Source organism: Taudactylus pleione, unplaced genomic scaffold, assembly GCF_031769625.1.
Source record: "Taudactylus pleione unplaced genomic scaffold, aTauple2 ptg000179l, whole genome shotgun sequence".
NCBI classification, from domain to species: domain Eukaryota; kingdom Metazoa; phylum Chordata; class Amphibia; order Anura; family Myobatrachidae; genus Taudactylus; species Taudactylus pleione.
The window spans coordinates 8,328,594-8,351,644 of record NW_028284581.1 but is presented as its reverse complement, the minus strand read 5'-3'; the positions used below and the strand labels follow the sequence as shown (position 1 = coordinate 8,351,644).

Here is a 23,051-nt window from a genome sequence, read left to right as displayed (position 1 = left end):
TATGGGGGTTCCACAGCAGTTCCTCCCTCCCTCACAGGGACTACCACTGGTTATGCAGACTCCTTCTGTACCTCAGAAGGTGGTCATTCCCTCTATGGGATTACCATAGGGTGGACATTTTCTCTAACTCAGTACAGAGTCTGGCAGCAACCTCAACTGCTCTACAGACCATGTTGCAGAATGAGAATCCCGTAAGACCAGCTAAATGTCCTGTGTTGTCATCTGAATCCACACAGCTATCAGAGTCTGAGATGTCTTCTGATGACGGAGAGTTGGCTGATGCCTCTAACCCTGACTCCCCTAGGCAAGAGGTGGAGCCTAAGTCAAGGATTAATATTCCTGCCTTGGTGTGTGTGGTCGGATCAGTATTGGTTATAGAGGATGACGAGCCAGTCCCTAAATCCAAACACCCCCTGTTTAAACAGTTGAAGGTGACTTCGGCAGTATTCCCTCTGTAAGATCAGCTGGTGGATCACATGGCTGATGCTTGGTAAGAGGTATCAACCTCAGAAACATTTGACCTCCTGTTGCCCATTTCCAGAGGCTCATTGTAAGAAGTGGGAATCTCCCCCTTCAGTGGATTCACACGTTACATGGTTAATTAAAAGTACAACGTTCCCTATGCCTTCCATTTCTTCCTTAAAGGATCCTACAGATAGGAAGGTGGAAACTTGCCTAAAGTCTATATACTCTTTCTTCTTTGGGGTCCATGGGGTCCACAGCCATTACGTTGGGTATGAATCCCGGTCACCAAACAGTTAATACAAACAAGCTCTCTGCTCCCAGGATGCATCTGGTTTCCTCCTTATATACCCCACCTCATGCCTCAGGTAGCCAGTTCTTCCTGTTTGGTGTGTTCACCACATAGACAGTGGGACTGCTGGAGCAGTCCTGCAGACGAGTACAAAAAAAAAGAGAGTTTTACTCTATCTCAGCGGGTTGTCTGAGCTGTCCTGGAAGCAGCCTCGCGCCTGATTGGAGGCGAACCGGCCACGCGCTGCAACTACCTCCTCCGGCGCTGCACCGCTAGCCTCAGCAGGTCCTTGGCAGGGGATTCGGCAGGGGCTTTCTGAACCGCAACCGGATCAAGAGGATGGCAGGTAAGCAGGTGGTTGCGGCGGCCGCTGATGCCGGGACCACGTGGCGGTCCGGCCTCTGGCGGTGAGACTGGCCGGAGGCGCGCTGCAGTCAGGAGGCATACGGCCTGTTCTCCTAGCCTAGACTGCCGGGATTTGATGTTCCTGACCAGCCGGGGCTTGTGGCGGCGGCCAGGTCAGTTTACCAGGCAGGTCCAAGCAGCATTGGGGAGGTACGCTTCCCCGGCGGCCCCTCCCCAATCCACACGCTAGTTCAGTCCTCTGGCACAGTTGATTGTGGATTGTTCCTCCCAGCCTCCATATAGGGCAGCCAGAGTGTATGTCAGTTGCTCTCTGAACGCTGTTCCTACAAGAGGGACGCTGGGCAGTCTCCCTGTATACCTTGCCTACTACTGGTCTAGGTTTTTACAGGGCTCTATCCTACCTAAGCTGAGGCTGATTATGGTAGTGAGAGCTTATATGCATTTGGCTCGCAGAGTATTTATGCATGACATGTGATTGTTGTTTATGGATACTGTTTCTTCTGTAAAATAACTAATTCCTGTATACTGTCACTGTCTCTCCCCTTCCCTTGCTACAGGTGTGTGGGTTGAGAGTAGAAAGTATACACTCAGAACCAGTGGCATAGTGTTATGTCTAAGGAGTCTGAGGGTCAGGTGGCGGGAGCCCCGTTGCTGATATCCTGTGTAGCCTGCAAGGCAGGTTTGTCCCCACAGGACTTTCTACAAAATTGGCTTTGTGGGAACTGTTTCAGACAGCCACCACACCAATTAAGTTTGCCTGTTTCAGGCCCTGGGCCTCCTTGGGCATCATTTTCTCAGGTTATGGCTCAGGTGGCAGAATGGCTGGCTGCCCCGGTACCACTGGTTTGGGGTTTGCCTCAGCAGATGCAGCCTATGCCCATGATGTGGCTGCCTTGGATGGACCCTGGTGCTGGTAAGGTTATGGCATCATCCTCGGGGGGTTTTCAGCCTCAGGCTGTCAAGCCAAAGCAGCCTAAATCTAGGCGCAATGTACCGCCTTACATGGGTGAGTACTCGAGTGCCTCCTCCGAGGAGGAACAGGCACAGGACTTTTCGCAGGAGTCTAGCTCCGAGGAGGGTGATGATCATTTCCCAGAAGCCGATGTCCCTTTTCTGATAAGGGCTGTAAAATCGGTGTTAAATATCGAGGAAGGGGATCTTCCGCTTAGGAAAGCCCCCCTGTTCAAGCGCCAAAAAGTGGTCAAGGCAGAATTCCCAAAGTTTGAACATTTATCAGAACTTATGGAGGAAGCCTGGGTCCGTCCGGCTAAGATAAGCCATTCTTCTGAAAGAATGGCGCTTCTATATCCTTTTCCAGCAGAGAACTGTGCCAAGTGGGAGAATCCACCATCAGTTGATGCGCATGTGGCACAGCTGATTAAACGTACCACTTTGCTAATCCCAGCAGTTTCGCTGAAGGAATCCACGGATAGGAGACTGGAGTCTTGTCTCAAATCTATTTTTTCGCTGGCAGGGACGGCCACCCACCCAGCTATGGCCACTGCCTGGGTAGCAAGAGCTATTGAGTGGGCCAAAACTCTAATAGAGTCTTTACCAGATGCCTCTAAGGAGCAACTGGATATGATCTCCTTTATAAGAGAAGGGGCCTCTTATTTGGGTGATGCCGCCTTGGATGCAGGGATCCTTTCCTCTAAAGTTTCAGCTGAGTCCGTGGTGGCACGTAGGATCCTCTGGTTGAAGGATTGGAGGGCAGATGCGGGTCCAAAAAGGCCCTAGAATTCCTTCCATTCACAGGAGGTGTGCTCTTTGGTCCAGAACTGGACAAAATTGTATCCTCCATGGCAGCCTCAAAGACGGCAAGTTTACCATCAGCAACCTCGTCTAAATTGAGGAGGGCGTCCTTTCGGGGGTTTCGGCCGCAGGGCAAGGCCAAAGGTCAGCCCTCAGCTAGATTTCCACCAAGAAAGGCAGGACCCAGGAAGCCCTGGCAGAACAAACGTCCAGGATCTAGGGTCCAGGATAAACCAGTGGCCTGATGGGATGGGCCTCCCCCTGGGGGATCCCAGGGTGGGGGGCCGACTGCTTCGGTTCTCAGAGCCCTGGCACCTCACGACGGAGGATGCCTGGGTTCGGGGAGTTGTTTCCCGAGGGTACGCCCTGACGTTTTGGAGGACTCCTCAAAGGTTCTTTTGTGTAAACCCGCAGGTGGGTTCAGAAAGAGCTTTGGCCCTTCAGAAGGCTATTCTTGCCTTACTAGCATCAGAAGTAGTGATTCCGGTGCCAGAGAACCAGTTCCGAGAGGGGTTTTACTCCAATCTGTTCTTGGTTCAGAAACCGAATGGGTCATACCGGCCTATTCTAAATCTGAGAGAGCTCAACAAATCTGTTTGAGCCCTCGGGTTCAGGATGGAAACATTGCGATTGATTGTGTTGGCAATGGAACAGGGGGACTATATGGTGTCCCTAGACATACAAGATGCTTACCTTCACATCCCAATCACACAGGCTCATCAAAAATGTCTTCTTTTTGCGGTAGGGGAGGAACATTTTCAGTTCCAGGCCCTGCCGTTTGGCCTGTCCACAGCCCCTCGGGTATTCACCAAGGTGATGGCAGTGATGATGGCATGCCTCAGACACCAAGGCGTCAGGATTTTGCCTTACTTGGACGACCTCCTGTTGTTGGGGCAGTCCCCACAGCAGTTACAGGATCATTTGAGGCTGACAGTATCATGTCTGTACAGTCACGGCTGGATCATAAACTGGCAAAAGTCGTCACCCTGTCCGGTACAACAGATGTGTCATTTGGGAGCGAGATTGGACTCCGTGGTGCAGAGAATATATCTGCCGGAGGAGAAGATCCTTGCTCTACAATCACGAATACGCAGGTTGCTTCGCAACAGGCAAATATCCGTTCTAGTAGCCATGCAGGTCCTGGGGTCAATGGTGGCCACCTTCAGGATGGTGGAATACACTCAATTCCACTCCAGACCACTGCAGCAATTCATTCTGTCTCGCTGGAACAAGGATCATCGCACGATCAGGTCCCAACTGCTGCATCTCTCTCCAGAGGTACGGTTGTCCCTGACCTGGTGGTTGCAGACAAAGCATCTCAGGCAGGGTCGCCCCTTTTGGTTGTCTGATTGGACATTAGTCAAAACCGACGCCAGTCTTCAAGGTTGGGGGGCGATGACTGGGTCACACACTATCCAAGGAAAGTGGTCAGTGACGGAAAGCCGGCTACCGATAAATATCCTGGAACTAAGAGCTATATTCAAAGCTTTAGTGCAGGCTCAGGAAATCTTAAAGGGCAGGTCGGTGCAGATACAGTCAGACAATCGCACTGCGGTCGCCTACCTAAATCATCAAGGGGGCACGAGGACTCGGGCCGCCTTGGCAGAGGTATCAAGAATCCTGGTATGGGCAGAGACTAATCTGCCCACGATATCTGCCGTGTTCATTCCAGGAATCCTGAATTTGGAGGCCGATTTTGTCAGTCGGCAAGAGATAAATGCAGGGGAATGGGCCCTACATCCACAGGTTTTTCGAAACCTTGTGGACAGGTGGTGTCTACCAGAAATAGATCTGACGGCATCAAGAAGGAACAACAAGGTTCCCAGGTATGGATCCTGGACAAGAGATCCGAGAGCCGAGTTTGTAGACGCACTGACAGTAAAGTGGTGTAAAAGCTGGTATATCTGTTTCCCCCGTTTGCTCTTCTGCCCAGAGTGGTCAGAAAGATCAAACAAGAGGGCAGCACCGTCATATTAATAGCTCCAGCGTGGCAGAGACGGCACTGGTTCACAGATCTACGGTCTCCATAGACACTCCATGGCCTCTGCCATTGAGACCGGATCTATTGCTACAGGGTCCCTGCTGGTACCCGGATCTTCTTTGGCTATCTTTGACGGCATGGCTCTTGAGGCCTCCGTCTTGAGGGAAAAGGGGTTTTCCGAGTCTGTTATACGGACGATGCTGAAGGCACAGAAACCATCCTCAGCCCGTATATATTATAGGGTTTGGCATACTTTCTTTCAGTGGTGTGAACTGAAAGGGTATGATCCACATAAATTCCTGGTATCTAGAGTGCTTTATTTTCTTCAAAGCGGTCTGGAAAAAGGGCTACGCCTGGCCTCTTTAAGGGTACAGGTGTCAGCTCTTTCAGTCTGGTTCCAACATAAAATTGCTCTGAGACCGGATATAAAGACCTTTATTCAGGGGGTGTTGAGGATTCAGCCTCCCTTCGTTTCCCCGGTTGTTCCGTGGGACTTGACTCTAGTTCTGGAGGTTTTACAGGCTCCTCGGATTTAGCTGCGCTTTCCTTTCAGGAGCCGTTCTTGATATTTCATAAGATAGAGCAGTACTACGTACTAGGGAGGGTTACCTTCCGAAAGCGGTGTCTAAATTTCATATTAATGAAGAAATAGTAGTTCCAGCATTTCAGGGCACAAGTCTCTTACAAGGTGAGGCTTCCCTGGATGTGGTCCGTGCGTTGAGAATTTATATTAAACGCACGAGCAAATGGAGGAAGTCCGATTCACATTTTGTGCTTTATGGTTGTCATAAGCGTGGCTGGCCAGCCAATAAACAGACACTGGCCAGGTGGATTTGCATGGCAATTTCATTGGCTTATACACAGGCTGGTATGCGTGTGCCGGATTCAGTGACTGCACATTCTACTAGGGCGGTAGGTCCATCATGGGCTGCCCGCCGGGGTGCTTCTGCTGAGCAATTATGTAAAGCAGCCACACTTCATACTTTTGTCAAATTTTATGCCTTTGACACTTTTGCCTCTCAGGATGCCTCCTTTGGGCATAGAATTCTCTCTTCCGAGAGTCAAGAGCATCCCCAACGTAATGGCTATGGACCCCGAAGAAGAAAATAAGAGTTATGGTGTAACATACCTTTAACTCTTTCTTTGAGGTCCATGGGGTCCACAGGACACCCACCCAGACGCACCTGTAGTTCTGGGGGAGGTTTTCCGTAGTTTCTTCTCTTGAGAGTCTGGACTCGTAAGTATGGGTCTTTTCTTTCTTACCCTTTGTTTGTCTCTGCCTGCTTGAGCTTGGTAACGAAACTGGTTACCTGAGGCAGGAGGTGGGGTATATGAGGAGGAAACCCGGTGCATCCTGGGAGCAGAGAGCTCGTTTGTATTAACTGGTGACCGGGATTCATACCCAACATAATGGCTGTGGACCCCATGGACCCCGAAGAAAAAGAGTTAACAAAGGTATGTTATACCATAACTCTTATTTTCAGGAGCTGTTGCCCGGCCGTTCATGGCTATCTCCTGGGTAGCTAAGGCTATAGAGAGTTGGGCCGATACACTAGAGGACTCTTTGGAAGTTCCAGATGATCAGGTGTCACTGGTCGGCAATATTAGGAATGCGGCTGCGTATATTGGTGAGGCTGCTCTGAATGCTAGTTTACTGACGTCCTGGGTCGCGGCCTTGTCTGCTCGCTGTTCCCTGTGGTTAAGCTATTGGAGCGCAGATGACTATTCTAAAAATAGCCTGGAGGCCTTACCCTATAATAGGGAGATTTTGTTTGGTCCAGACCTGGACAAGATTGTTGACACGTTAGCCAAAACAAAAGAAACAAGCCTGGAGCACAAGACGCCCGGCCTCCAAACGGGAATAAACCCGCAGCCTAATGGGGCAGGCCTCCCTCTGGGGGACCCCAGAGTGGGAGGCCGACTTCTTCAGTTCGCCCAGTGTTGGTGTCAAACCACCAAGGATGCTTGGGTAAGAGAAGTGGTCTCGGCTACGCCCTCTCATTCCATCAAAGTCCTCCCCACTAATTTTTCTCCATAGGCCCTCCTTCAGACAAAACCAAGGCCTTGCAGATCCAGAAAGCCATACATTCCTTGCTGCAAGCAGGGGTAATTGTACCAGTTCCACTATCTCAATGAGGGACTGGTTACTACTCTACTCTCCTTCTGGTTCAGAAACCGAATGGGTCTCATCGGCCTATCTTCAACCTCATGGCTCTGAGGATGGAAACCTTATGATTCATCTATCTGGCTATGGAACCTGAGAATTACATGGTATCACTGAACATTCAGGATGCATACCTAAATGTTCCCATAGCGCCTTCTCACCAGCATTATCAGTGGTTTGCTACACTGCAACAACACTTCCAGTTTCAGGCACTGCCCTTTGGCCTATCCACGGCTCCAAGGGTATTTACCAAAATTATGGCTGTCATGGCAGCCCATCTGCAAAGTCAGAGTATCCGGCTCCTACCATATCTGGATGACCTCCTCTTATTGGCAAGTTCTACAGAGGTGCTTCACCACCACCACCTGCAACTGACCGTTGCTTGTCTACAGGAGCACGGGTGGTTAATCAATTGGTAGAAGTCCTCCCTAATTTCCTCACAGAGGATGGTCATTTGGGAGCCCTTCTGGATTCTCACCAGCAGAGAATCTTTCTAACTCCAGAAAATATCTCCACACTACAGCTGAGAGTACGCAGATGTCTCCGCAGTTGCTGGGTGTCCGTCCACTGCGATCCATGGTTCTGCGATCCAAAGTGTCAACATTTGACATGGTGGAATATGCTCAGTTCCATTCCAGGCCTGTGCAGGGGCTGATCCTCTCCAGGTGGAACGGTTTACCCCACCGGATCAGGGCTCAGACGATGATACTCTCTGGAGGTGCACCTGTCTCTCTCTTGGTGGCTATTGATGTTTCATCTAACCAAGGGTTGCCCCTTTTGGTTCCCGGACTGGATACTCCTAACAACGGATGCCAGTTTCCGGGGATGGGGCGCAGTGACCGGTCCACATTCCTTTCAGGGCCGGTGGACAATGGTAGAGGCATCACTGCCCATCAACATATTGAAACTTCGGGCTGTGTACAGAGCCCTCATGATGGCAAAGCACATTCTTCATGGAAAACCTGTGCAGGTTCAGTCTGACAACGCCACCACAGTGGTTTACATCAACCATCAAGGAGGCACTCGAAGTCGGACAGTAATGACAGAAGTGTCATGCATTCTGACATGGGCAGAATCTCATCTCCCCGCCATTTCGGCAGTGTTCATTGTGGGAGTTCTCAATTGGGAAGCGGACTTCCTCAGCTGTCACAACGTGTATCCAGGGGAATGGTCTCTTCACCAAGAGGTGTTTCAACTCCTAGTGGACAAATGGGGTCTCCCAGAGGTGGACCTCATGGCCTTCTGACACACACAAGTTACCAGTGTACGGGTCCAGAACAAGAGATGCCGAAGCAAGCCGGGTGGATGCTCTGTCAGTAAAATGGACCTTCTTGTTTGCGAACCGGTTTCCTCCAGTCTCCCTGCTTCCTCGGAAGTTCAAGCAAGATGGAGGCACTGTCCTACTGGTAGCTCCAGCTTGGCCCAGATGTCATTGGTATTCAGATCTTCGGAATCTCTCCATCGACACTCCGTTCCTGCTGCCGCAATGTCTGGACCTGTTGTCTCAAGGACCTTGCCTTTACCCGGGCCTGGATCATCTGTCTTTGATGGCGTGGCTCTTGAGACATCCCTCCTAAGGTCCAAAGGATTCTCCAGCTCGGTCATCAACACGACGCTTAGAGCGCGTAAGCCTGCCTCCGCCTGGATCTACCACAGAGTGTGGCATACTTCCAGTGGTGTTTTACAAGAGGCTACGACCCTCAGGTGTTTTGGATTTCCAGAATCCTGGCATTCCTTCAAGCTGTATTGGACCTTGGCCTTCACCTGGTCTTGTTGAAAGAGCATGTCTCTGCACTTTGTGTGGCAACATAGAATTGCTCCGCTTCCGAATATACACATTTTCCTCCAGGGTGTCCTCCGGATTCCACCTCCCTTTGTCCCCCCAGTGGCTCCTTGGGGTTTAGCAGTAGTTCTTCGAGCCCTCCAGGGTTCCCCATTTGAGCCACTAGATTCAGTGGAACTTAAGTGGTTAACGGTTAAGACTCTTTTCCTTCTGGCTATTGCATCTGCCAGGAGGGTGTCAGAATTGGGAGCGCTCTCATGTCGTCCTCCTTTTCTGATATTTCACCAGGACAGGGCAGTGCTACGTACTCTCCCTGAGTTCCTTCCTAAGGTTGTTTCTAGTTTCCATATTAATCAGGAAATTATAGTACCAGCCTTTCTATCACCAGACCTCTCGGCAGGTGAGGCCTCCTTGGATGTGGTCCGCGCCCTCAGGATTTATATGGACCGTGCCAGTTCTCTTCGGAAATCAGACTCCTTGTTTGTTGGATTTCATAAGAAGGGATGGCCAGCCAATAAACAAACATTGGCTAGATGGCTTTGTATGTCTATCTCAGAGGCTTACAAGCAGGCAGGCCTGCCAGTTCCGACTTCTGTTAAGACTGCTTTGGGACATATCCAAGGTCTCCCTGTGGAGCCTATGGACCCTGAAAAATAAAATGAGTTATAGTAAAAACTTACCTTTTGTTAACTCTTTCTTCGAAGTCTATACGGTCCACAGGGTACCCGCCCTGACGCACCTGGCTTCATATGGACTATCGTACTGGTCACCGGTTTCCCCTCTCCTTCTCTGTGTGTGTGATTCTTGAGTGTTCCAGTCTTCCTTCTCCCGACCTTTGACTTTTTACCAACTGAGGTGACTCTGGCTCGGGGGCGGGGTATAGGGAGAGTGGACCCAATGCATCCTGGGAGCTGAAAGCTTTAACTGTGTGGTGCCCGATTGGTTCCCATCACCTACACCCCCAAGGTCTCCCTGTGGACCCTATGGACTTTGAAGAAAGAAAGTTAACAAAGGTAAGTTCTAACCATAACTTATTTTTGTACTATGGGTCTGCAAACAAATTGTCGATCTCGGGGCTACTGTAAGTGCAGTATGTATAGTTGAATCATTTTGTGTGACTTTAGAGTGGATCTGGTGTTTTGTGTGTGATTTTAGTGTGGTTCTGGAATTTTGTGCTGATCTGGGTGTGTTTGTGTGAATTCAGTGTGCATCTGGATGTTTGTATGACTTTAGTATGAATCCAGCAGATCTTGCTTTTACCCACACCTGATTGTATGTTAGTATAAATTATTATATGGTAAAATATAGGCAATCAATATGGGCACTGACCTATCGGAGTGGTAGAATAAGAATGTTTTACGAGAAAAATTAAATGCTACATTTTAAAATAAATTGTAGGGGTGTAAGACTGGTTAGGGATAAGTTAGGTACACCTGGCCGACCTATCTGATGATTCGTAAGTGCATATACACTTACCAATTGTTTGGCTGATGTATCTGCGCTGACATCACTACTGTGCAGGCATTTAAATTTGCCCATCCAGTTGAGATGTCAGTCACCATGAAGTAAGTGTTCACCAGGTATCCCGTACACACAGCCAGAAATGCAAAATATATCGACATCGGCTGTGTTACAGAGCAGTTGCGCTATACCTGTGAATGAGGTCGTTCATACATATTTTCTGCACACAACTGCCATTGCACTACTTATATTGAAAGAAGCTTGCAGTCTAAGCTTGCTCATTGAAAGAAGCTTGCAGTCTAAAATGAAGCTTGAATTCTTACGTGAATTGTGAGTTTGAAACAGAAGCAGGTGAGTTATTATACACAAACAGAAACACATATTTCAAATACCACTTACATCTGAGACAATGTTTAGCCTAGTGCAGGGGATGTAATGCATTTGTTTTGCAGGAAGAATGCTGGAGACGCGGCTGCTGCCCAATCTGTAAGCAATTTTCTCTGCTGCAGGAGGAGATGGCAAAACTGCATGCTGAGATATATAGGATGTCTGTGTCCTTGAGGCCACCACTGCCTCAGAGAGCCCTCAGAAGACATACTGCCTGGACTACTGTGGGCTCTGAAAGGCAGAGATTTCCAGAGGGACACAGACACCTCCCACAAGCTGTGACACTGCAAAGCTCATAAGCTGCACTTGCAGGCCTGGAAGGTACAACTAATATAGGCAGTACAGAACAGGAAGATATGGAGTCTTTCAGTGACTATAGAAAAAGGAATAGGAACAGGAAAATGACATCTTCAAAAAGGACTACACTTCTCTTGGGAGATTCCATTATTAGAGAAGTACATCTGGGAAACACTGCTGAAGTAGAGAGACAAGTAAGGTGTTTACCTGGAGTCACAGCTCCAAGGGATAAAGAGTGCATGCTGAGAATTGTAAAGGCAGCAAGAAAAGATGGAGCGGTAGATGTCATTGTCCACCTAGGGACAAATGACCTGACCAATGCTGAAGTCATGGCAGTAAAAGATGAATTCAGGAAGTTAGGGACTGCTCTAAAGCAGGTGGCAACCACTAACTTTTTGAGAAGTATTGCCATTACACACAGAGGGGGAGATAGAAATCATTGCATCAGAAACTTCAATGTTTGGCTATAGAAGTGGTGTTATGAGGAGGGATTGGATTGACAGTCCATAGCCACGCCATCTGGCAAAATAGAAGCTTATACAAATATGATGGTCTGCACACATCTTCAAAAGGAACTAGAATACTGAGTGAACAGTTTGAAACCTTCACCAAGAACTATTTAAAACTAGAAGCGGGGGACAGTGAACCAAACAAGAAAAAAAGAAATCTGCTCCCCCAATAAAGAGGTATTATCTGCTGGCAAATTGAACAGGAAGCATATCCACAGCACAGAATATAGTTCTCAACAAAATAAACAGGCAGAGAGGTGAACATACCTTGGAACAGGAGAAATAAGCAATATGTGCAAATGCTTAGAAAATAAAATCCCTGAACTAATTGCAATAATGACAAGGGATAATCTGGATATTGTGGCTATTACGGAGACATGGTGCAATGAAAATCATGACTGGGACATAGCTGTTCCGGGATATACTTTATTTAGGAAGGACAGAATGGGAAGAATAGGAGGAGTAGCAATGTATGTCAAGGAAAGCATAAATATGTTAATACATAGTATTGAAGAAAAAACTATTTGGGTGACTATAGAAGCGGGGGAGAAAGTGATTCTTCGTATTGGGGTGATCTACAGACCACCAGGTCAGGATGAGAGAATGGACAATAAACTATTCCAGGACATCACTACAATGACATTAAAAGGAGAGGTTATACTCATGGGAGATTTTAATCTACCCAATTTAAACTGGGAGGTATCTGTGGCGAGTTCCACTAGAAGTAGAGACATCCTGAATTCATTGCAGGGAGCCTCCCTCCAGCAATTGGTGAGGGAGCCCACTCGGAAAGATGCAATATTAGACTTAATACTTACAAATGGAGACAGAATATCTGATGTAAAGGTGGGTGATCCAGTGATCATCAAGCAGTATGGTTCAAAATAAAGACAGATACTAACTCACCCCTTACAAAAACAAAAGTGTTAGATTTTAGGAAGGCTGATTTTGCAGGGATGGGAAGATGTGTAAGCGAATCTTTGGCAGAGTGGAGAAACTTGAAAGGAGTGCAGGAGAGGTGGTAAATTTCAAAAAGTGCAATATTAAAGGCAACAAACCTTTTGTATCAAAAGGGTTAGGAAAACACAAGTAAAAGAAAGCCAGCGTGGTTTGGGAAAGAGGTAGCAAGTATTGTAAAAGCAGAAAAGATGGCCTTAAGGAAATACAAGCAGAGGCAAAATAATGAAGACAGAGGTGTATCTTGTAAAACAGAAGGAGGCTAAGAAAATAATCAGATGTGCAAAAGCTGAGGAGAAATTGGCACAGTCAGTGGGTAAAGGGGACATAACTTTTTTTTTTAAGTATATAAGCGAAAGGAGAAAAACAAAAGGTGGAATTTAAAAGACTAAAGACAGAAAGAGGGAGTCTTGTTGAGGAAGACAATGTAATAGCTGATCATCCTAATTATTTTTGTTCAGTATTTACTACTAAAATAACAATAATATGTGAATCCACCTCTAGCGCTCCTCTGAACCCAAATTCACATCAAACCATGTGGTAGATATATTAAACTAATGATCACCATGAATGAGTCCATTTGATAGTAAGCAAATGTACACCAGGTCCAATAGGAACTTCTTATACACAGATGATTGATGACATCTAAAAAAATTCCTCTGTGTGTTATTAACACCAATAGGGGGAATAAAAGAGAAGACAAAAAATAGTGCAGATCAAACTTGGACATATAGGTTTTAATGACAAGTTTGCACTTACAACATGCAGGTTTAAACAGGCATTTGTTTAAAAACATCAATGGTGGTAGGCTGACAGCACTCCCAAGGACTCCATCCTTCACCTTCTAGATGACAAATGAGGGAAGGCAATAGCCCAGCTCCGGATACTCGGATATGCCACACAGGAAGGGGTACTCCAGGAAGCGCTCCACCACTTAGCCCACGCTTAACGCGTTTCGGAACATCAGTCCTTCATCAGAACGCTTCAGACAGAACAGTCACCTGAACTGATTAAAGAGAGCCTCTAAGAAAAAGAGAATTAATATATAAATTGTTATTTCAAGTTTAAATTATTATAGGGTCAGAATTTAAAATTTTTTATTATTGCGAAGGCCCCCATCCAGCTACTTCTTGATGCCACCCGGTTGGAAAAAATTTCTGGGGAGAACATAGCATAATTATTTCTATTAAAGTTTATAGAGAAGCAATTTTAATATAACATGCTTTAAAAGTAGGACTCGGCATGCACATGGTTGTTCAACGCAAATGGAGTATGCATAGGATTGTTGGATTAGTCATGTAAATCCAGTGACACATAAATTACAAATGCAACATGGCTGCTTTGAAATATAATCACATGTAGGCTTCATGTCTGTAGTTTGTATTGTGCATTATAGTGTGATAGTAACCTGGAGAGTTCAGCATTGCATTACAGTGATCATTTGCTGGCAGTGTTTAGCATCAAAGTAATCAGAGGAGGGTGGAGTTTATCATATGTATATTATATGTAATTTACAAGGCTGATGAGTTAACTATATTCACAAGGCCGTACTTGGATATTTTAGTGCTCCAACTCCATGCCACACCAAAACTACCCCTCTGGGTCTCTGAGCCCTGCATGCTTTCATGCTCTCCTGTTTCGCGTTTTCTTCTTTTGTTTAATTAATCTTATCTGTCTGCTGGCTTCTTCTATTCAGTCTAAGGGCCGTATTCAATTGCAGGTGAAAAACCGTTCTCGGCTAAAAGTTTTCGCCGATGACATCATTTCGCCTGTCGGAAACTTTCCGCCCAATTCAATTGCAATGACTTTTCGCCTAAGCGGAAAGTCAATGAATTCAGATAGGCGGAAAAGATTTGCCTCTGAATGGAGGCGGAAAAAAGTGCAGTTTTGGGGTGCAAAGTTGCGGGAACCCCCATGCAGTGTTAGGACAGTCCCGCAAAGGTAAACTGCGTAAAAAAAACAAACCATTAGAACACCCCAAAAAAGTACTTTTATTTTGTTCAAAAGTGTAAAGTTGGGGGACAAACATAAAAACTAGCGAAATAGACTCCAGGGGGGTCCCCAAGTATGCCCCAGGTGTTTTTTTCTTTGCAGGTGTTTGCGGCAGGTGGTTTTTCCATGATTTTTAAAACTTCACTTCAGTAATTTTTAAATATGCTAGCCCCCATTTTCAGGTACCCAAAATTTGCTGGGACAAGTTATTTTGATAAAAAAAATATTGCTAAATGCTATTCTTCACCCCATATGTAAATACGCGAAATAGCACCTATTGAGACCATTTAAGTACCCCAAATACCTTCAGCAGGGCTTTTCGGGGGTATCCATAGTGATCCCCTATGTCAGTGCATCTTTTGGGGGGTGTCAGGCTGATTTCCCCAAATCTGACAGGTCTTTTCGCCGATTTGAGTTTTGCCGGGATGTGTTCTCGCGTCCTTTGCAATTGAATAGGGCGAATAGCGGGACAAGCACGATACTTTTCCGAAGGCAAAACTAGCGATGACAGCGAAATCTCCAGAATGCGAAAAGTCCGGGACTTTTCGCCGGCAATTGAATACGGGCCTAAAGCTGGGTATATTGTACAATATATAATTCCGCCCGATTCGTCATTCATTGAATCGTCCCATCTGCTGTCCTGCATCGAATTGTGCAGTGTGTATTGTGCGCGCGTTGTATCTTTACATCTCTCTCCTCATCGGTAGGTCGCACCATCATATGGTATCTACCCAGTGTAATGGAGCAGGAAGCTATGAGCAGGGTATTCATGTATTCTCTAGGCTGATTATAGGTGCAGCTGGGGCTACAGCCAGTTGCTCCCTGGGTGGTGGCACAGGTACCACTGCCTTCGGAATTGACCTGTCTATGTATACATCAATATACAAAGAATTAATGCTCATGGTACTTTTATCTTTACAGTACATTCCCAGTTTAAATCCTTATTTTTAATCCTTGCTGTGTGCAAGTTTTCTGCTCTCCAACAATGCTCCCAGATGTTGAAAGGAAGAACAAACAGGAAGAACTGATTTCAGTGGTTTATTTTCGCCATTTCCTGATTCTACAAGTATGCTAGGATGTGTGTGTGACATGTACTAGGTTCTTTGAGACCAAATGCACTAGGTGTTACTTGCCTTGGTTACTTTTCATTTTGTTTAATTGAATATACATTTGTAATTCATGCCAACCAAATAAATATATATTTTTTTTCTGCTGTCTGCTAGTGCAGATTAAAAAGAGGAGTTTTTTTTATTTGTGGGCAGGGAAAATAAATGCTAGCTTTTGACGAAAAATATAAGGATAAGCTATGTATATTCAACACTAAAAAATTTACTTATTAAATCCATAAAACATGCAATGTTTCAAAATGTACTAATTTAAGAACAATATATTAAAGTGTATACAACATCGTCTTTTGGAACACAGTTCAGCTTAATTCACCAGTGTTATTAAACATTGTACAAAATGTAGCTCAATAATTAGTAAATCTAAAGTGAAATGAATACATAGCATGGCAGTTTGTAAAAAAAAAAAAAAAAGCAAAATCTCGTAAGCACCATATTTATTGAAACAGATTACAACTTAAAGAGCTAAACTACAGTTGTTTCCTCATACACCTAGCGTCAATACACCGAGTGGTGCGAGACACCTTGCGGAAGTGAGCCGACAGGTCCCATGCAACTCTTCTTGCGCCCAGTGTCTTTTTTGCCATGCAATGCAACTAAGACGCACCAGGAGACTGCACTGATTAATTTGATAAGAGACACTTGCATATCTGTGTCTACTGGCATGACTTAGTCGCAGCACAGTCTCCTACCACGTCTTAGCCGCAGCGCAGTCTCCTGGCGCATCTTAGTCGCAGTGCGGTCTCCTGGTGCCTATTAGTTACGTCGCTTTGCGATTAAGATTCATTTTTACGGTGAAAGACGCCCAGTGCAAGCATAGTCGGACGAAAAGCCCTTTTTGTGTGACTGCATTAACAGTGTATGAAGACACATCCGTATGTGCTTTGTGCTAGTGTATTGACCAATTCTGATTTAATGGGTCTTAGAAGACAATTTTTAATTGTCACTTCTTCCCCACAGCATTTTATGAGCCTGCAAATTGACCTGTACCATGACAAATTTGAGTTACTAAGATGGAAAATCAGAAAATAAAAAAAAATATGTTATATGCAAGTGTTCCCCGAAGGACACTTCTAGGTAAGTAATATAATTTTTATTTGTATCACTCTGACTTTATTATCATACTTACCATTCTCTTTTATTTGCTATAATCTGGGTAACAATAGTGTGTGTGTATAGAAACACATTTTAACAAATCAAAAAACGCAAACTAACACGTAAGAATAATTAAAAAAATATGGTGAAAGGCAAGAGTGGTTGATTCCTTTCGCAGGCCAAGGAAAATTGTATTGGCTTAGAGCAGAGATGGGGAACCTCAGGCCTGGGAGCCATATAAGGCCCCCGGACTCATTTGGTCTGGCCCTCTGAGCTTTTTTTCTGGTAGCCTCATTTAGCTAGCAGGGTGCCTAGAATAGCACCCAGCAGACAAAATGTATACAGAAGTGCCGCCAGGAGCGTCGCACTGCTGCCTTTACAGCTCCCGGAGCATCCTCAGGATGCTCCGGGCATTGCTGTAATCACCGGCGATTGTGGCCCCGCCCCTGTGTGACATCACACGGATGTGGCGTGGCCTACACCAGGCCCGTGAATAATGTTCTATATATCAAAATGGCCCTCGGCAGAAAAAAGGTTCCCCACCCCTGGCTTAGAAGGAAGAGGGTATCTGAGGATGAAGAGGCCCAAAAGGAACAGTATTGGAACAAGTTGCTTTCTCACTTTACCTGTCTAAGCTAAATTAAACTGGCTCTTTATAGAGCTACTGTAATTGTAATGCAAAATTATCTTTGAAGATATTTGTTATTTTCATTTTATCTTGTGGTAGGGAAGAAAATCAAATTATCTTGATTATGTATTATGCATATATTTGTTCATTCTGTTATATACCTATGTTATATACATTCTGTTATGTGTTTGGGTATCCATATGATTTGATTGTAGAACTACAAGACATTAAAGGAACAGATTCAATTGTGCGTGGGAACCTCTGGAACGGGTCCTGTCTGCTTCCCTGCGTTCCCTGCTTTCCTGCTCACAGCCTGTGTTTGCAGCTCCATAATCTGCCTACCATAACTTGCAAACAAATGCGCAACGTGAACTGCCGCTCAGCTCACATTGAATTGAATCTGCCCCTAAGAGCCTTCTTAATAACAGTAATATCTTGCATATCTTAATTCTCAACATCTACAGTTCCCTCCCGCGGCTATTCAACATCGCACTGAATTGAATTCGGCTATATATAGTCTAGACCAAAGGTCCTCAAACTCTGTCCTCAGGACCCCAAACAGTGCATATTTCTACTTCAGGGTCCATAGGGGGTCCACAGGGTTGACCTTGGGGTATAGCTGGATCTGGATCCACGGGCACCACGCAGTTAAAGCTTTGCTGCTCCCAGGATGCACTTGGGTCCGTCCTCCTCTATACCCCGCCCCCGAGCCACAGCACCTCAGTTTTAGTTGGTGCCCGGCCGGAGTCGGGTCACCCTGCGCAGTGGGGCTGCATAAGCAGCCCCTAAGCTTTATTTTTTTTTTTTTTTAAAAGAAGATTTTATTATTTTATTTTTACTGTCTTCAGAGCGGCAGCATCAGACTGTCCATCTGGACGTCCACACTGCCGCTCCTACAGCCCCGCTGGTGCTGCGACACCGGTACTGATCCGGGGATCGCAGCGGGACCCCGGAGTCAGTGCTAGCGTGGCTCCGGGAGCTCCCACTGACTGCTTCCGGACTCAAGGGGCCAGCTAATGCAGTCTTCATGCCACTGGTCTCTGGGGACAGACCGGCGGCGCTAGTAGCGGCGGCGGGCTCCCCCACTATGTGGCATACCCCGCGTGTCTGCTGACCTCCAAGGTGTAAGACTGGCGGGGAACCGGCTTCCCTGGGGGTTTTCATACTAGCAGGGGAGGCAGCCTTCCCTGCTTCAGTGCTCCTCCCCTCAGCCCAGCGCTCCTTCTCTCAAGCGTGCTGGCGTCGCTGGGCTGTTATCTCCTGGCCACTCCTCCTCAGTGCTCTCCGGCGGCCATCTTCATGCAGCATCGCAGAGCTCCCAGGCAGGCTTCCAGTGGACCAGTCCCCCTGCGTACCTCTCCCCTGATCAGGACAGTGTTCGCAGCGCTATAGCCCTCCCAGACACTGAATCTGGGAGGTTGATTGTAGCGGAAGGTGCAGTGAGTAATATCTCTGCATGGTATGTGACTTTTGCTAGTGCTGCTGTCTGTGCTTTTTTTCTACTTACTGTCAGCTTATTACCTATCCCTTTCCTTCTCCTACGGCCCGCAGGTGCGTGGGGGAGGGGTGTTCTTTCTGTGTAACCTCACTTATATAAATCTACGTATTTGTGAGGTCCGTCACATACTGCGGTGTGCTCCTCAGTACCACTTTGTGGGCTGTTCGGGTTGCATACTTGGGAGTGCGTGGGTGTTATACACCTTACCTCGTTTCGGTGAGACACTTTTATTGCAAAAAAGTTTGTGTCATGTCTGATGAGGAGAATGAGCGCTCCGTGGCTCCTGTGTTGGTTTCCTGCCGACGCTGTTCGGCAGGAGTTGACGGGGCAGATTTGTCTCAGGACGGTCTGTGTTGGCAGTGCCAGTTGGTACCTGGACCTTCTAAACCCCCGGTGGCGCAGGATCCTCCGTGGGCGATGTTTACGCAAGTGCTGGCGTCGATCGCGGACCGACTTGCGGTCCCGACTGCGGCCCCTTCTAGGGTGTTGCCCCAGCCTACCATCCCCCGTTCCCCGGGTGTGACGCGTCTGGTACAGTCTCCTCCCGGGTCTCAGACTGTGGGTCCTTATGCGGGTTTGCCGGTATACGTGCAATCCCCCACGGTGCCGCAGCAGTCGATGGTACCTTTTCAGGGCTATCCTCAGGCAGTACCCCCGCCTTGGGTGGACGTCCTCTCCAGCTCTGTTCAGAGCCTGGTGGCTTCGTCATCGGCTTTTCAAACTAATGTTGCACAGTGATTTCCCCCCTCGGGCGTCCAAGAATTCCGTTCCGGCTTCACTGGTGGCTCAGTTCACGGACACGGACGTGTCTTCGGATTACGGGGAGATCCATGAAGACTCTGACTCGGATGCCGGGGCCCAGGAGGTGGAGGCTAAGTCTTCCATTAATGTGCCGGCATTGGTTAGGGCGGTGCGGGCCATCCTTCACATTGAGGAGTATGTGCCGGCCCCCAGGTCAAAGTACCCAAATTTTAAAAAGGCCAAAGTAGCTTCGACGGTTTTTCCCCTGTCCGATCAGTTGACGGATCATATGGCAGGGGCCTGGCAGTTGCCCAGCAAGAGGTTCCAACCGCAGAAGCGGTTGGCTTCGAACTATCCGTTTCCGGAGGCTCATTGCAGGAAGTGGGAAACTCCTCCCGCGGTGGATTCCCACGTTACCCGCTTAATTAAAAGCGCTACGCTGCCTTTGCCGTCAATCTCCTCCCTGAAAGATCCCACGGACAGGAAGGTGGAGACTTGTTTGAAGTCTATCTACTCTCTCTCGGGGGTGGTGGCCCGTCCGTCCATGGCCATCTCTTGGGTGGCTAAGACCTTCGAGAGCTGGGCCAATGCTTTGGAGGATGCCTTTCCGGAAGATGCTCTGGAGATCCAGAGAGCGTTGATAGGTCAAATGAGGGATGCGGCTTCCTACATTGGGGAAGCATCGTTAGATGCAAGCCTGCTGACATCTCGGGTGTCGGCTGCAGCTGTGTCGGCGCGTCGGTCCTTGTGGCTGAGGTCTTGGAGAGCTGACGCTGACTCCAAAAAGGGGCTGGAGGCCTTACCTTTCAATGGGGAGTTGCTTTTTGGTCCAGACTTGGACAAAATTGTGGACACTCTGGCTAAATCTAAATCAGCCTTCCTCCCTTCGGCTTCTGCACCTACCAAGGTTCGGAGCTCTGCTTTTCGGTCCTTTCGGGTTCAGGGCAAGGCCAAAGGTCAGTCGTTCCCGAGGCAGTCGATGACCAAGGCCGCTTCTAAGCCCAAGAAACAGGCCTGGAGTGCCAGGCGCCCTTCTTCCAAGCAGGAAGATAAACCTTCTGCCTGATGGAACGGGCCTCCCTCTGGGGGACCCCAGAGTGGGAGGCCGACTTCTTCTATTTGCCCAGTGCTGGCACAATGCCACCATGGATGCCTGGGTTCGAGAAGTGGTCTCCCAGGGGTACGCCCTGTCTTTTCGGCACAGACCGCCCCACCAGTTTTTCTGCATGAGTCCTTCTCAGGATACGACCAAGTCCTTAAAGATTCAGGAAGCTATAGAGTCCTTGCTGACAGCAGGGGTCATTGTTCCCGTTCCTCAATTACAACGAGGGATGGGGGTACTATTCTTCTCTGTTTCTGGTGCGGAAACCCAATGGTTCTCATCGCCCTATCCCTCAACTTGAAGTCTCTGAACAAATTCCTCAGAGTTCCCAAGTTCAGGATGGATACGTTACGTTCCATCATTCTGGCGATGGAACCGGGGAATTGCATGGTGTCCCTGGATATCCAGGACACCTACCTCCATGTTCCGATAGCACCTTCGCACCAGCGGTATCTGAGGTTCGCTATCCTTCAACACCATTATCAGTTCCGGGCGCTACCCTTTGGTCTCTTCACGGCACCGAGGGTGTTCACGAAGATTATGGCGGTCATGGCCGCACATCTTCGGAACCAGAATGTACGGCTGCTGCCGTATCTGGATGACCTCCTGTTGCTGGTGAGCTCCCCGGAGGTACTGCTTCAACATCTCCACCTGACGATCGCTTGCCTGCAAGCACACGGGTGGCTGATAAATTGGAAAAAGTCCTCCCTGATTCCATCTCAGCGGATGGTTCATTTGGGAGCCCTGCTGGATTCTCGTCAGCAAAGGATCTTCCTGACCCCGGAGAAGGTCTCCTCCCTGCAGCTGAGGATACACAATTGCCTGAGCAGTTGCCGCCTGTCAGTCCATTCGGCTATGAGAGTTCTGGGCTCCATGGTATCAACATTCGACATGGTGGAATTTGCCCAGTTCCATTCTCGGCCCCTGCAGGGGCTGATTCTATCGGAATGGAACGGGTTACCTCACCAGATCCGCTCTCCATTGCTGGTGTTGTCCCCGGAGGTTTGGCAGTCTTTGGCTTGGTGGCTTCAAACAGCTCATCTGGTCGAGGGGCGCCCCTTTTGGATCCCGGACTGGGTCCTGCTCACGACGGATGCCAGTCTTCGGGGTTGGGGGGCAGTGACCGGCTCGTTGTCACTTCAGGGTCGTTGGTCTGCGGAAGAAGCTCTTCTTCCCATCAACATTCTGGAACTGCGGGCAGTATACCGGGCCCTGCAGTCGTCCGGTCCCGCTCTTCACGGAAGGGCGGTTCAGGTGCAGTCCGACAACGCCACCACGGTGGTGTATATCAACCACCAAGGAGGAACTCGCAGTCGGGCAGCGATGTCGGAGGTGTCTCGCATCCTTGCTTGGGCGGAGTGTCACATTCCAGCGATCTTGGCAGTCTTCATTCCCGGAGTCCTCAATTGGGAGGCGGACTTCCTCAGCCGTCACGACGTGCATCCCGGGGAATGGTCGCTTCACCCAGAGGTGTTTCAGCTACTCGTGGACAGGTGGGGGCTGCCGGAGCTGGACTTGATGGCCTCCCGTCACAATCACAAGTTGCCCATTTACGGGTCAAGTACAAGAGACGCAGGCGCCAGTCTGGTAGACGCGCTGTCGGTGAAATGGACGTTTCACCTGGCGTATCTGTTTCCTCTGATATCCTTACTTCCTCGGATTCTGCGGAAATTCAAGCAGGACGGCGGCACGCTCATGCTGGTGGCTCCGGCGTGGCCCAGACATTCTTGGTACTCCGATCTGAGGTGTCTCTCCATCGACGCTCCGTACCTTCTTCCTCAGCGTCGGGACCTGTTGTCTCAAGGGCCCTGCCTTTACCCGGACCTGGGTCGGCTGTCTTTGACGGTGTGGCTCTTGAGACAGCCATCTTGAGGTCTCGGGGCTTCTCCAGTTCGGTTATTGGTACCATGCTCAGGGCACGCAAGCCTGCTTCAGCACGGATTTATCACAGGGTGTGGCACACTTACTTTCAGTGGTGTGAGTCCAGACATTATGATCCTCAGGTGTTCCGAGTTTCTAGGATCTTGGAATTTCTTCAATCAGGATTGGACCTCGGCTTACGCCTTGCATCTCTGAAGGTTCATGTGTCCGCCTTGTCCGAGTGGTTTCAACGGCGGATTGCAATACTGCCGGATGTTCACACCTTTTTCTAAGGTGTTCTCAGGATCCAGCCTCCCTTTGTGCCTCCTGTGGCTCCTTGGGACTTGGCGGTGGTTCTGCGGGTCCTGCAGGGTCCTCCGTTTGAGCCTCTTGAGTCGGTGGAGCTCAAGCAGCTGACGTTCCGTTTTTCTCCTGGCAATTGCTTCTGCCAAGAGGGTGTCAGAGTTGGGGGCACTTTCCTGTCGCCCCCCTTTTCTGATTTTTCACCAGGACAGAGCGGTGCTCCGCACTCGTCCTGAGTTTTTGCCCAAAGTGGTTTCCAAGTTCCACATTAATCAGGAGCTTGTCGTGCCAGCTTTT

At 48.2% G+C, this 23,051-nt stretch overlaps 1 long non-coding RNA gene across 1 annotated transcript in view; it reads left to right on the top strand.

Annotated features, from left to right (window-relative positions):
* The window catches only part of LOC148519890 (uncharacterized), a 65,771-nt gene that overhangs the window by 4,300 nt on the left and 38,420 nt on the right, over positions 1–23,051 (top strand). The window contains exon 2 of the long non-coding RNA XR_015878891.1: positions 16,488–16,604. This is a non-coding gene — a long non-coding RNA (uncharacterized LOC148519890). The remainder of the gene's footprint in view (positions 1–16,487; positions 16,605–23,051) is intronic.